This window comes from Procambarus clarkii, chromosome 26 (genome assembly GCF_040958095.1).
Source record: "Procambarus clarkii isolate CNS0578487 chromosome 26, FALCON_Pclarkii_2.0, whole genome shotgun sequence".
Taxonomy (NCBI): Eukaryota; Metazoa; Arthropoda; class Malacostraca; order Decapoda; family Cambaridae; genus Procambarus; species Procambarus clarkii.
The window spans coordinates 270,459-280,489 of NC_091175.1; the positions used below are offsets into that span (position 1 = coordinate 270,459).

Consider the following 10,031-nt stretch of genomic DNA (forward strand, 5'->3'; position numbering starts at 1 on the left):
TGTGTGAAGTGTCTGGCAATCCACTACTCCACCTGTTTAACAAGTCATTCCTATGTGGAGTGTTGCCCACACAATGGAAACACGCAATAATGGTCCCAATACCGAAACCCAATGACCCTGGCAATTATAGACCTATCAGCCTCATGTAATGCACTTGGAAGATGCTTGAAAGGATCATCCTAAACCGACTATTGCACAAAATAGGCAGGTTAGGGAAGGGGTCAATGGATTTGTTAAAGGACGGAGGACAGCAAACTATAGTTAATTACCTTGCTAATGATACAGCTAAGTACTCCCAATAAACTCGCACCTCGGGGCAAAATTTTAAAATTTAAAATACAATACCTAAAGCCACTAATACGCATAGCGTTTCGGGCAAGTATATACGAAGTAAAACCCAAACAAAGAACTGACTCCGTAGGACCCATAAAAGATGAGACTAACAATTTTAAGTTGTATCATAAAAGGGCGGCAAACACACTCAATGAATACCTAACATCAGTGTTCACACTAGAAAGCTTGAATGACATCCCATCACCAACACAAATGTTTGTCGGAGGTAAGGAGAATGAATTAAGAGAAATACCAATTACACGCGACACAATCAGGAAGAGCATTGACAAACTAAAAGACTCAGAAGCCCAAAGTGTAAATGGATTTAAGTCCCAAGTCGTAAAGGAACTGGCAAATTAATTGGGTGGTTGTAGGTAGGAGCTGCCTCGTATGGGCCGGTGGGCCTTCTGCAGTTGCCTTTGTTCTTGTGTTCTTGTGTTCTTATGTTGAGTAGCAACATTTGCAAATTTGCAGATGATACAAAAATAGGTAGGGCAATTAACACGGAAGAAGACTCACTATCACTTCAAGTTGATCTAAATAGGGTTTTGAAATGGTCAAAAGATTGACAGATGCAGTTTAATGCTGATAAATGTAAAGTTTTGAGACTAGGTAATGATGATAGTTACAAGATACGAGCTAGATGGTGTTGAGATTGCGAAGTCGGATTGTGAAAGGGATCTGGGAGTTATGATTAGTAAGAATTTAAAACAAACGGATCAATGCATGAATGCTCGTAATAAGGCAAATAGGACACTGGGATTTATTAATCGAAGTGTTAGTAACAAGACACCTGGTGTGGTTCTTCAGCTATATCTTGCTCTGGTTAGGCCCCATTTACATTATGCAGTTCAGTTTTGGTCGCCATATTATAGAATGAATATAAATTCACTTGAACGTGTCTAGAGTAGGGTGACTAAGTTAATTCCCCAAAATAGAAATCTTTTATATGAAGAAAGATTAACAAAGCTTAAATTGCATTCACTGGAAAAGCGAAGAGTTAGGGGTGATATGATAGAGGTTTACAAGTGGATGAATGGACATAACAAAGGGGGATATTAGTAGGGTAATAAAAGTATCAACACATGACAGAACACAAAACAATGGGTATAAATTGGATAAGTTTAGATTTAGGAAAGACTTGGGTAAATACTGGTTTGGCAACAGGGTTGTTGATTTGTGGAACCAATTACCGCGTAACGTGGTGGAGGTGGGGTCCCTCGATTGTTTCAAGCGTGGGTTGGACATGTATATGAGTGGGTTTGGGTGGTTATAGATAGGAGCTGCCTCGTATGGGCCAATAGGCCTTCTGCAGTTACCTTTATTCTTATGCTCTTAATTCACTATGCTTGCCAGTGAAACTCCTTTTCAGAAAATCGCTGGACCATGGAATAGTTCCCCTAGTAATAGTTGAAGGTGATGTAGTGATCGAGTAATCCTTATACTCCATTATCTCATCATCATAATGGCATAACTAATTACACAAGCATTAATCCTATCCCTATTTACAGGTAACGGTTTTCCACCCTTCTATATCTTACTGTGAGGTGTCGTCACCGTACATAAGCAAGCGACTTGAGAATAGCACATTACGGGCTATTCATGCCCGTGCCACCTCTTGGGTGGCTTAATCTTTATAAATAAATCAGAATAGCACACACCACACGGGAGACATCTCCCGTCACGCAGGGTGCAGTCGCACCTCCACAGATCTCCAGTATCAGCTCTTGATATTGGTAATGGCTCAAAAGGGCCACCACTTACGGGGTATTCATGCCCGTGTCACCTCTTGGGTGGCTTAATCTTCATCAATCAATCGAATAGCACACAGTACAATCTCCAGTCAAGAATGTAGCACTCGGCGTGTACAGTTCTAATCGACCCAAGACGCTACAGCCTCGACACAGAGCAGACAGCAGACTATGACCGTTGTTCAGGTCCATGTAAACTACATCTACCCGAAGTCCTTCGTCTGAATAGCCAGTTACCAGTTACAGGAGATACTTTTTCACCCACAGAGTTATTAACTCATGGAACCGCCTACCCACCGAAGCGGTACGTGGCAAAACGATGCTGATTTTCATAATATACCTGGAAAAGATCATTCCTCCCTACACCTGGGGGGTACCTTCGTTAAAGTAAAAAGGTATACAGAAATAACAAAGAAAATAGATATGAATACTATTACCTTCGATGTTAGTAGTAGTTGTGCAAGTGAGGAGAAAGAAAAAATATTACGGAGTTCATGGATGAAAGTAGATTGATAATATTATCTTGGAACGTTAATGGATTAAAAACTAGAGCGGTGGATGTACACTATTATACTCTTAGAGAGAATATTAACATAGCAGCACTCCAGGAAACTGGGGATAGGGATGGTAACAATCTGAACATGAAGATGAACATGTTGAACATGAAGATGTTCAACTGCTGGGCGAGCCCTCTCCTACTCATCTGAGGGGAGGGAGATTAGATTATGCTTGTTTGATAAATGCTGAGGGCATAGAGGAGAATTGTCTTACTGTGGATGAAATGCTAAGAGATTTTGCATTACAAATACAGCTTAAACTAGATAAAAAGCATGCCTGCCTTCAGAGGAAAAGCTTAAAGTTTAATAAGGGAGAATTAAGGGGTCTTGTTGGTCATATTAAGTCTTGGTATGATACTTATAAGCCAGTTTCGGCAGAAGCATTTTATTAAGATTTAATTAAGGAGGTAGATGTATTTAATGCAACATTGAACCGGAAAACATCTGGTATAGAAAAGCATCCCCCCATAAAAGTGTGCGGAGAAGAGAAAGGAAATTTGGAGCAAGTATTGGCAGGAGTTTGCAGAGAAAGTTAGGAGTAACAAACTTGAAGGAAATCTGGCAAGACATAAATGAAATAAGGGGTAAAAAGCATAATTTTGTTGCACATCCTGACCCGTAAGGAATTGCAAAAGGTCTCGTAAATAAATGGGCGGAAGCTGCCAAACTTAGTTCATTTAATTACCCGCTGTAACGAGAGAGTCGTTTGATTCTTGGAAAGATCTAAGAAAGGATTTTATACTTACAGCAGGTAACAGTGGTGATGTCACTTGCACAGGTATTACCAGAGAAGAACTAATAACGGCGATTAAAGTTGGGAAATCTACCGCCCCCTGGGGAGGATGGAGTAACTTATGAAATACTTAATGAACTTGCCATTATGACGAAAAGCCCGCTGTTAGACCTCTTTAATATTAGTTATAAAGAGGGCAGAATTCCCAGTAAATGAAAAAGAACTATGATCATCTTTATCCCTAAAGCCAATGGAGAGTACAGACCTGTGTCTTTAACTTCGTGTTTTTGTAAAATGATGGAGAGGATCATTTTAAATAAACTTTTGTATATAATAGGTGATCAGCTGTCTAATAATTTTTCGGGTTCCTCAGAGGAAAAAGTACCTCTGACTGTATTATTAAATGTCTAGCTAATGGTAATGATTATTATAGAATTTTTATTGATTTATAAGGAGCTTTTGATAAAGCCAATAAAGAGGTTATTTTATATGAATTAGCTGGTCTTGGTGTTGAAGGGAGATTATTGCGCTGGATAGGGGATTATCTTCAGGAAAGGAAGGCTCAGGTGTGGTATCAAGGTTGTATGGTTCAAGGTATCAAGGTCAAGAACTCTGCACACCTCAGGGAGGAGTGTTGAGTCTCACCCTGTTTTATGTACTAATGAATAAGATAGCATCTGAGAAATACTCAAATTGGGTAACTCCAATCATATATGCTGATGATATTTTGTTTCAGGGCAAAGATATTTCAAAGATTCAAACAGTGTTGGACAATTTCGGAAACCAGTGTCACCACATGGGACTAGTGGTTAATGAAGACAAAACTAAAGTTTGAATGTAGAAGTCGGAGGCCCATTATATTGGAAATAAACGGTAAAAATATAGAGAGTTAATATATATAAATATTTAGGCATATATGTTGGATATACCTATGAGAGTTTGGAAACTGAGATGAACAGACTGTTGAGTCAATGTCGGAAGAGATTACAACCTCTGAAGGCCTTGGCATGCTGTGGAAAGGAGTGGGAGTCCAAGTGCTACGAATGATGTACTTGAGTACTGTAAGATTTCTTATTGATTATGCTGCACCTGTCATTTCTTGTTTTGGCAAAGGTAGGATGGGCAAGTTGGAGAAGATACAAAATGAAGCCGTTGGGGGTCGTTGTGAGCCGCTGCTACCTTAATTTTTGCCCACACTTGTCTTGCAGACGTTTCTCTTCCAATAGAGCTAGTGAACTCTAGTCAATGTCTTTCCCTTTGTAACTCATCTGCAATGTATGTACCTTTACCTGACTAAAAAATCTAATCTAAATCTATATCTAATCTATATGCTTAGATATATGCAAATGAGAGAGTAATAGAGCGAAACCTTTAAAATACTGAACAATTTGGAGGATATTGATTCATACAATTTCTTCAAAAGGTCAGATGTAACACGAACAAGGAGCAAAGGTTTCAAGCTCAACAAGCCACAGTGTAGGAGTGACAACAAATGCTTTTTAACTCATACGATTATGATCATGGCAATAAGGTTTCTAAAACAGTAGGCATTCTTCCAAAGCCAGACACTGTACTATGTTCCTCGCCCTAACCTAGTCACTCAGTATTATTCACTCATTTATCTATGTCTTGTCTATTTATGTCTTAAAGGTTACAAGACGTACATTAGTCAATACAATTGGTGCTTAAAATGTTAAGGATCTCTTGTGAAACACGGGTATTAATCAAAAAATTTATTATGTAAAATAAATAAAAAAGGCCCAAGGGCCATGAAGTAACAAGAATGCAAGGCCGGCACAAGCTGGCGTAAGTAGAGAAGACGGAAGATTCTTCATATTAAAAGACCCTGCTTCTCCAAGATGGCAGTCACACCCTGCTTGCCCTGGACAATCACCATATGGAGAAGGACTGTTTACTGTGAAGGGAAGTCCACAAATGCAATGCCAGCATGAGTCAGTCTTGAAGGGTAAACGATGATGGCACCCTCACAGTAACACAAAAGCCGAGCAAGCCCAGTGAGGAAGACCTGTTGATGGGAAGGAGGAGAATCATTAGTCACAACGAAATCCACCTAGAAACAAAGGAGAGAAAAAAAATAAAGTGGATGTCTTCTTTTTGTATAGACATAATAAATATTGCCATTTGGCTATGTATTTATATGATATATAATAGAATACAGCATAAAACAAAATAAGAGGGGTGATAGGAGAAGAAAAGATTAGTGTTCAGTGAGAATCCACAAGGTCTTCTCTGAATACTCTATTTTCTTCAAGGCTGTGGGTCCCTACAATTGCACCAGAGGTGGTACACACCCCTATTATTATTTAAACAGGTGAGTACTCACACGGTGTTAGCAAACTTAGCCTCCAAACACACACACACACATGATATCAGCAAACTTAGCCTCCAAACACACACACACACATGGTACCAGCAAGCTTAGCCTCCAAACACACACACACATGGTATCAGCAAGCTTAGCCTCCAAATAAACACATGGTATCAGCAAGCTTAGCCTCTAAACACACACACACACACACAAACGGTATCAGCAAGCTTAGCCTCCAAACACACACACACACACACACATGGTATCAGCAAGCTTAGCCTCCAAACACACACACACACATGGTATCAGCAAGCTTAGCCTCCAAACACACACACACACATGGTATCAGCAAGCTTAGCCTCCAAACACACACACACACATGGTATCAGCAAGCTTAGCCTCCAAACACACACACACACACATGGTATCAGCAAGCTTAGCCTCCAAACACACACACACACATGGTATCAGCAAACTTAGCCTCCAAACACACACACACACACACATGGTATCAGCAAACTTAGCCTCCAAACACACACACACACATGGTATCAGCAAGCTTAGCCTCCAAACACACACACACACATGGTATCAGCAAGCTTAGCCTCCAAACACACACACACACAGAAAATGGGGACATTGAAACAGTTGATAAACTTGATTTCAAGAGAGAGAGGTCACTATGGGGAACTTCAAATTTTTTTAATAAGTAATTAGGCAGACTTGTCGCTAGACAGGGAAGTAAATTAAATGTATGCCAAATTTTGCAAAATATACAATGAAGGCACACAAACATTCATACCAAAACAGAGATGCAGGGCCAGAAAACAGGATTGGTTCAACAGAAATTGAGAGAGGGCCACAGACCAAAAGACACAAAAATGGAATGAAAGACATTGAAAAACTACAAGCAGATGTCAACAAAGTTTTCGATTGGGCAGCAGAAAATAACATGATGTTTAACAGTGATAAATTTCAGGTATGGCAAAAATGAGGATCTGAAACATAATACAGGGTACAAAACACAATCGAATCTTCCCATAGTAGAAAAACAGCATGTCAAGGATTTGGGAATCATGATGTCCGATGATCTAATGTTTAGGGAGCATAACCAAGCAAATATTGCGTCAGCCAGAAAAATGATCGGATGGATTATGAGAACTTTCAAATCCAGGGATCCCATCACAATGGTTGTACTCTTCAAGTCACTTATGTTGTCCCGTCTCGAGTACTGCTCAGTATTCACTTCCCCCTTCAGAGCAGGGAGATTGCTGAAATAGAGGGAATACAGAGAACATATACGGCACGCATAGACGAGATAAAACACCTAAATTATTGGGATCGTCTCAAAGCTCTCCAAATGTACTCTCTAGAAAGGAGACGAGAGAGATACCAAATAATATACACATGGAAGATACTGGAGGGCCAGGTCCCAAATCTACACAGTAAAATAACAACGTACTGGAGTGAACAATATGGAAAAAAATGCAAGATTGAACCAGTGAAGAGCAGAGGTGCCACAGGCACAATCAGAGAGCACTGTATAAGCATCAGAGGTCCGCGGTTGTTCAACGTCCTCCCAGCGACTATAAGAAATATTGCCGGAACAACCGTGGACATCTTCAGGAGAAAACTGGACTGTTTTCTAAGAGAAGTTCCGGATCAGCCGGGCTGTGGTGGGTATGTGGCCCTGCGGGCCGCTCCAAGCAACAGCCTGGTGGACCAAACTCTCACAAGTCGAGCCTGGCCTCGGGCCGGGCTTGGGGAGTAGAAGAGCAGAACCCCATCAAGCAGGTATCAACATAGAAAGAAGCCAAACCCCCAATCATACCAGCGATACAAAGATGCGAGAAACAACTATACAGCAGTAAGGGGAGAGGCAGAAAGAAATTTTTAAAAAGGGATAATGGATAAATGTAAAACAGAACTGGGCCTATTCTACAAATTCATAAACAACAAATTGCAGGTAAAGGATAATATCCAGAGGTTGAAAATAGGAAACAGATTCACAGAAAATGATAATGCAATGTGTGAAACATTAAACCAAAAGTTCCAAAGTGTGTTTATACAAAATGAAATCTTAAGAGAACCAGACACAATAAGAATTTCTGAGAACATCATAGAGCGTATAGAGGTGTCTAGAGATGAAGTGGAAAATATGCTAAAGGAGCTAAGTAAGAACAAAGCAGTTGGTCCAGATGGAGTTTCACCATGGGTTCTGAGAGAATGTGCATCTGAGCTCAGCCTTTCACTTCACCTGATCTTTCAGGCATCCCTGTGTACAGGAGTCATAGCAAACATGTGGAAAAAGGCTAACATAGTTCTAATCTACAAAAGTGGCAACAGGGAAGACCCCACCCCTCTCAGTTATAGACCTGAATCATTGACAAGTGTAACAGTGAAAAGATTGAAAAAAAAATAATAAAAACTAAATGGGTAGAACACCTGGAGAGAAATTATATAATATCACACAGACAGTATTGTTTTCGATCTGGAAGATCCTGTGTATCGAATTTACTCAGTTTCTATGATTGAGCCACAGAGATTTTAAAGGAAAAAGGTAGTTGGGTCGACTGCATCTATCTAGACATAAAAAAGGCTTTCGACAGAGTTCCACATAAGAGGTTGTTCTGGAAACTAGAAAATTTTGGATGGGTGACAGGTAAGCTTCTAACATGGATGAAACATTTTCTGACTGATAGAAAAATGAGGGCAGTAATCAGAGGCAATCGGACTGGAGAAGTGTCACAAGTGGAGTACCACAGTACATGCACCAGAAATGTTAATTGTCTACATAAATGATCTACCAGTTGGAATACAGAATTATATAAACATGTTTGCTGATGATGCTAAGATAATGGGATGGATAAGAAATTTAGATGATTGTCATGCCCTTCAAGAAAACCTGGACAAAATAAATATATGGAGCACCACTTGGCAAATGAAATTTAATGTGAATAAATGCCATGTTATGGAATGTGGAATAGAACATAGATCCCACACAACCTACAAATTATGTGAGAAATCTTTATATAATTCTGATAAAAGAAAGAGGTCTAGGGTTGATTCTAGATAGAAAACTATCACTTGAGGCCCACATAAAGAACGTTGTGTGAGGAGCCTATGCCACGCTTTGTAACTTCAGAATTTTGTTTAAATACATGGATGGCGAAATACTAAAGAAATTCTTCACGAGTTTTGTTCGGCCAAGGCTAGAATATGCAGCGGTTGTTTGGTGCCCATATCTTAAGAAGCACATCAACAAACTGGAAAAGGTGCAAAGACAACAAAAAGAGGTGATAAAATCACTATGTACAAAATAGTAACAGGAATTGATAAAATCGATAGGGAAGATTTCCCGAGACCTGGAACTTCAAGAACAAAAGGTCATAGATTTAAACTAACTAAACAAAGATGCCAAAGAAATATAAAAAAATTTCCTTTCGCATACAGAGTGGTACACGGTTGGAACAAGTTAAGTGAGAAGGTGGTGGCGGCCAAGACCGTCAGTAGTTTCAAAGCATTATGTGACAAAGAGTGCTGGGTAGACGGGACACCACGAGCGTAGCTCTAATCCTGTAACTACACTTAGGTAACTACATTTGGTGTCAGCAAGCTTACCGTCGAAACACACACAAACAGCCTGCCTATTATTCAAGGCCTTCTCTGAGTACTCTCTATTTTCTTCTCTGAGGCTATGGGTCCCTAATCTTGCACCAGAGGTGGTACAACTTTTAAGTTTTTAACTACTGCACTGAGCACCTGATTTTGGCAAAGACTTCTTAGTGCAATTGTCAAGGACATAGTTCTGGTATTTTTTTGTTTATAAATATTCAGGTATAGTTAATGTCAAAATGTTTCAAAACTCAACAATTTATATTTCAAAACAAAAAAAGTAATGAAAACATTACAAAACATTAAAATATAGCCTAATTAATTAATTAATAAAATAGCACAACTCTCAGAATGTCTAAAGGTGCTTTGAGCAATGAAGTAGTTAATTTTATATATATAATATTATATATATAATATATATTTACCTGTGACTGCTGCTTAGCAAAAATTTGATCTCTGTGAAAATTGGTCTCGTCATTGCTAGGAGATACTTTAAGACCATGATTTGCTGTGGATGGCACTGTAGTCTTCAAGTCATCAATCTAAAAATAGAGGTAATCTTTTAAAATGTAAATTTTGTATAAAAAAAATGCAAAAATAAATTGCAAGAATAATATGAAGTTATTATACAATTTTTTTTTAATTATTTAAATATTTGTGAGACATTATTAAGAAATGTATGAAGTACAGATTCTCTAAGACCTGATATGTAT

At 39.0% G+C, this 10,031-nt stretch overlaps 1 long non-coding RNA gene across 1 annotated transcript in view; it reads right to left on the reverse strand.

The window, feature by feature from the left end:
- Positions 1–5,092: 5,092 nt before the first annotated feature.
- The window catches only part of LOC138368737 (uncharacterized), an 8,176-nt gene continuing 3,237 nt past the window's right edge, over positions 5,093–10,031 (reverse strand). The window contains exons 2-3 of the long non-coding RNA XR_011229647.1: positions 9,744–9,860; positions 5,093–5,400 (exon numbers count right to left, since the gene is read on the reverse strand). This is a non-coding gene — a long non-coding RNA (uncharacterized lncRNA). The remainder of the gene's footprint in view (positions 5,401–9,743; positions 9,861–10,031) is intronic.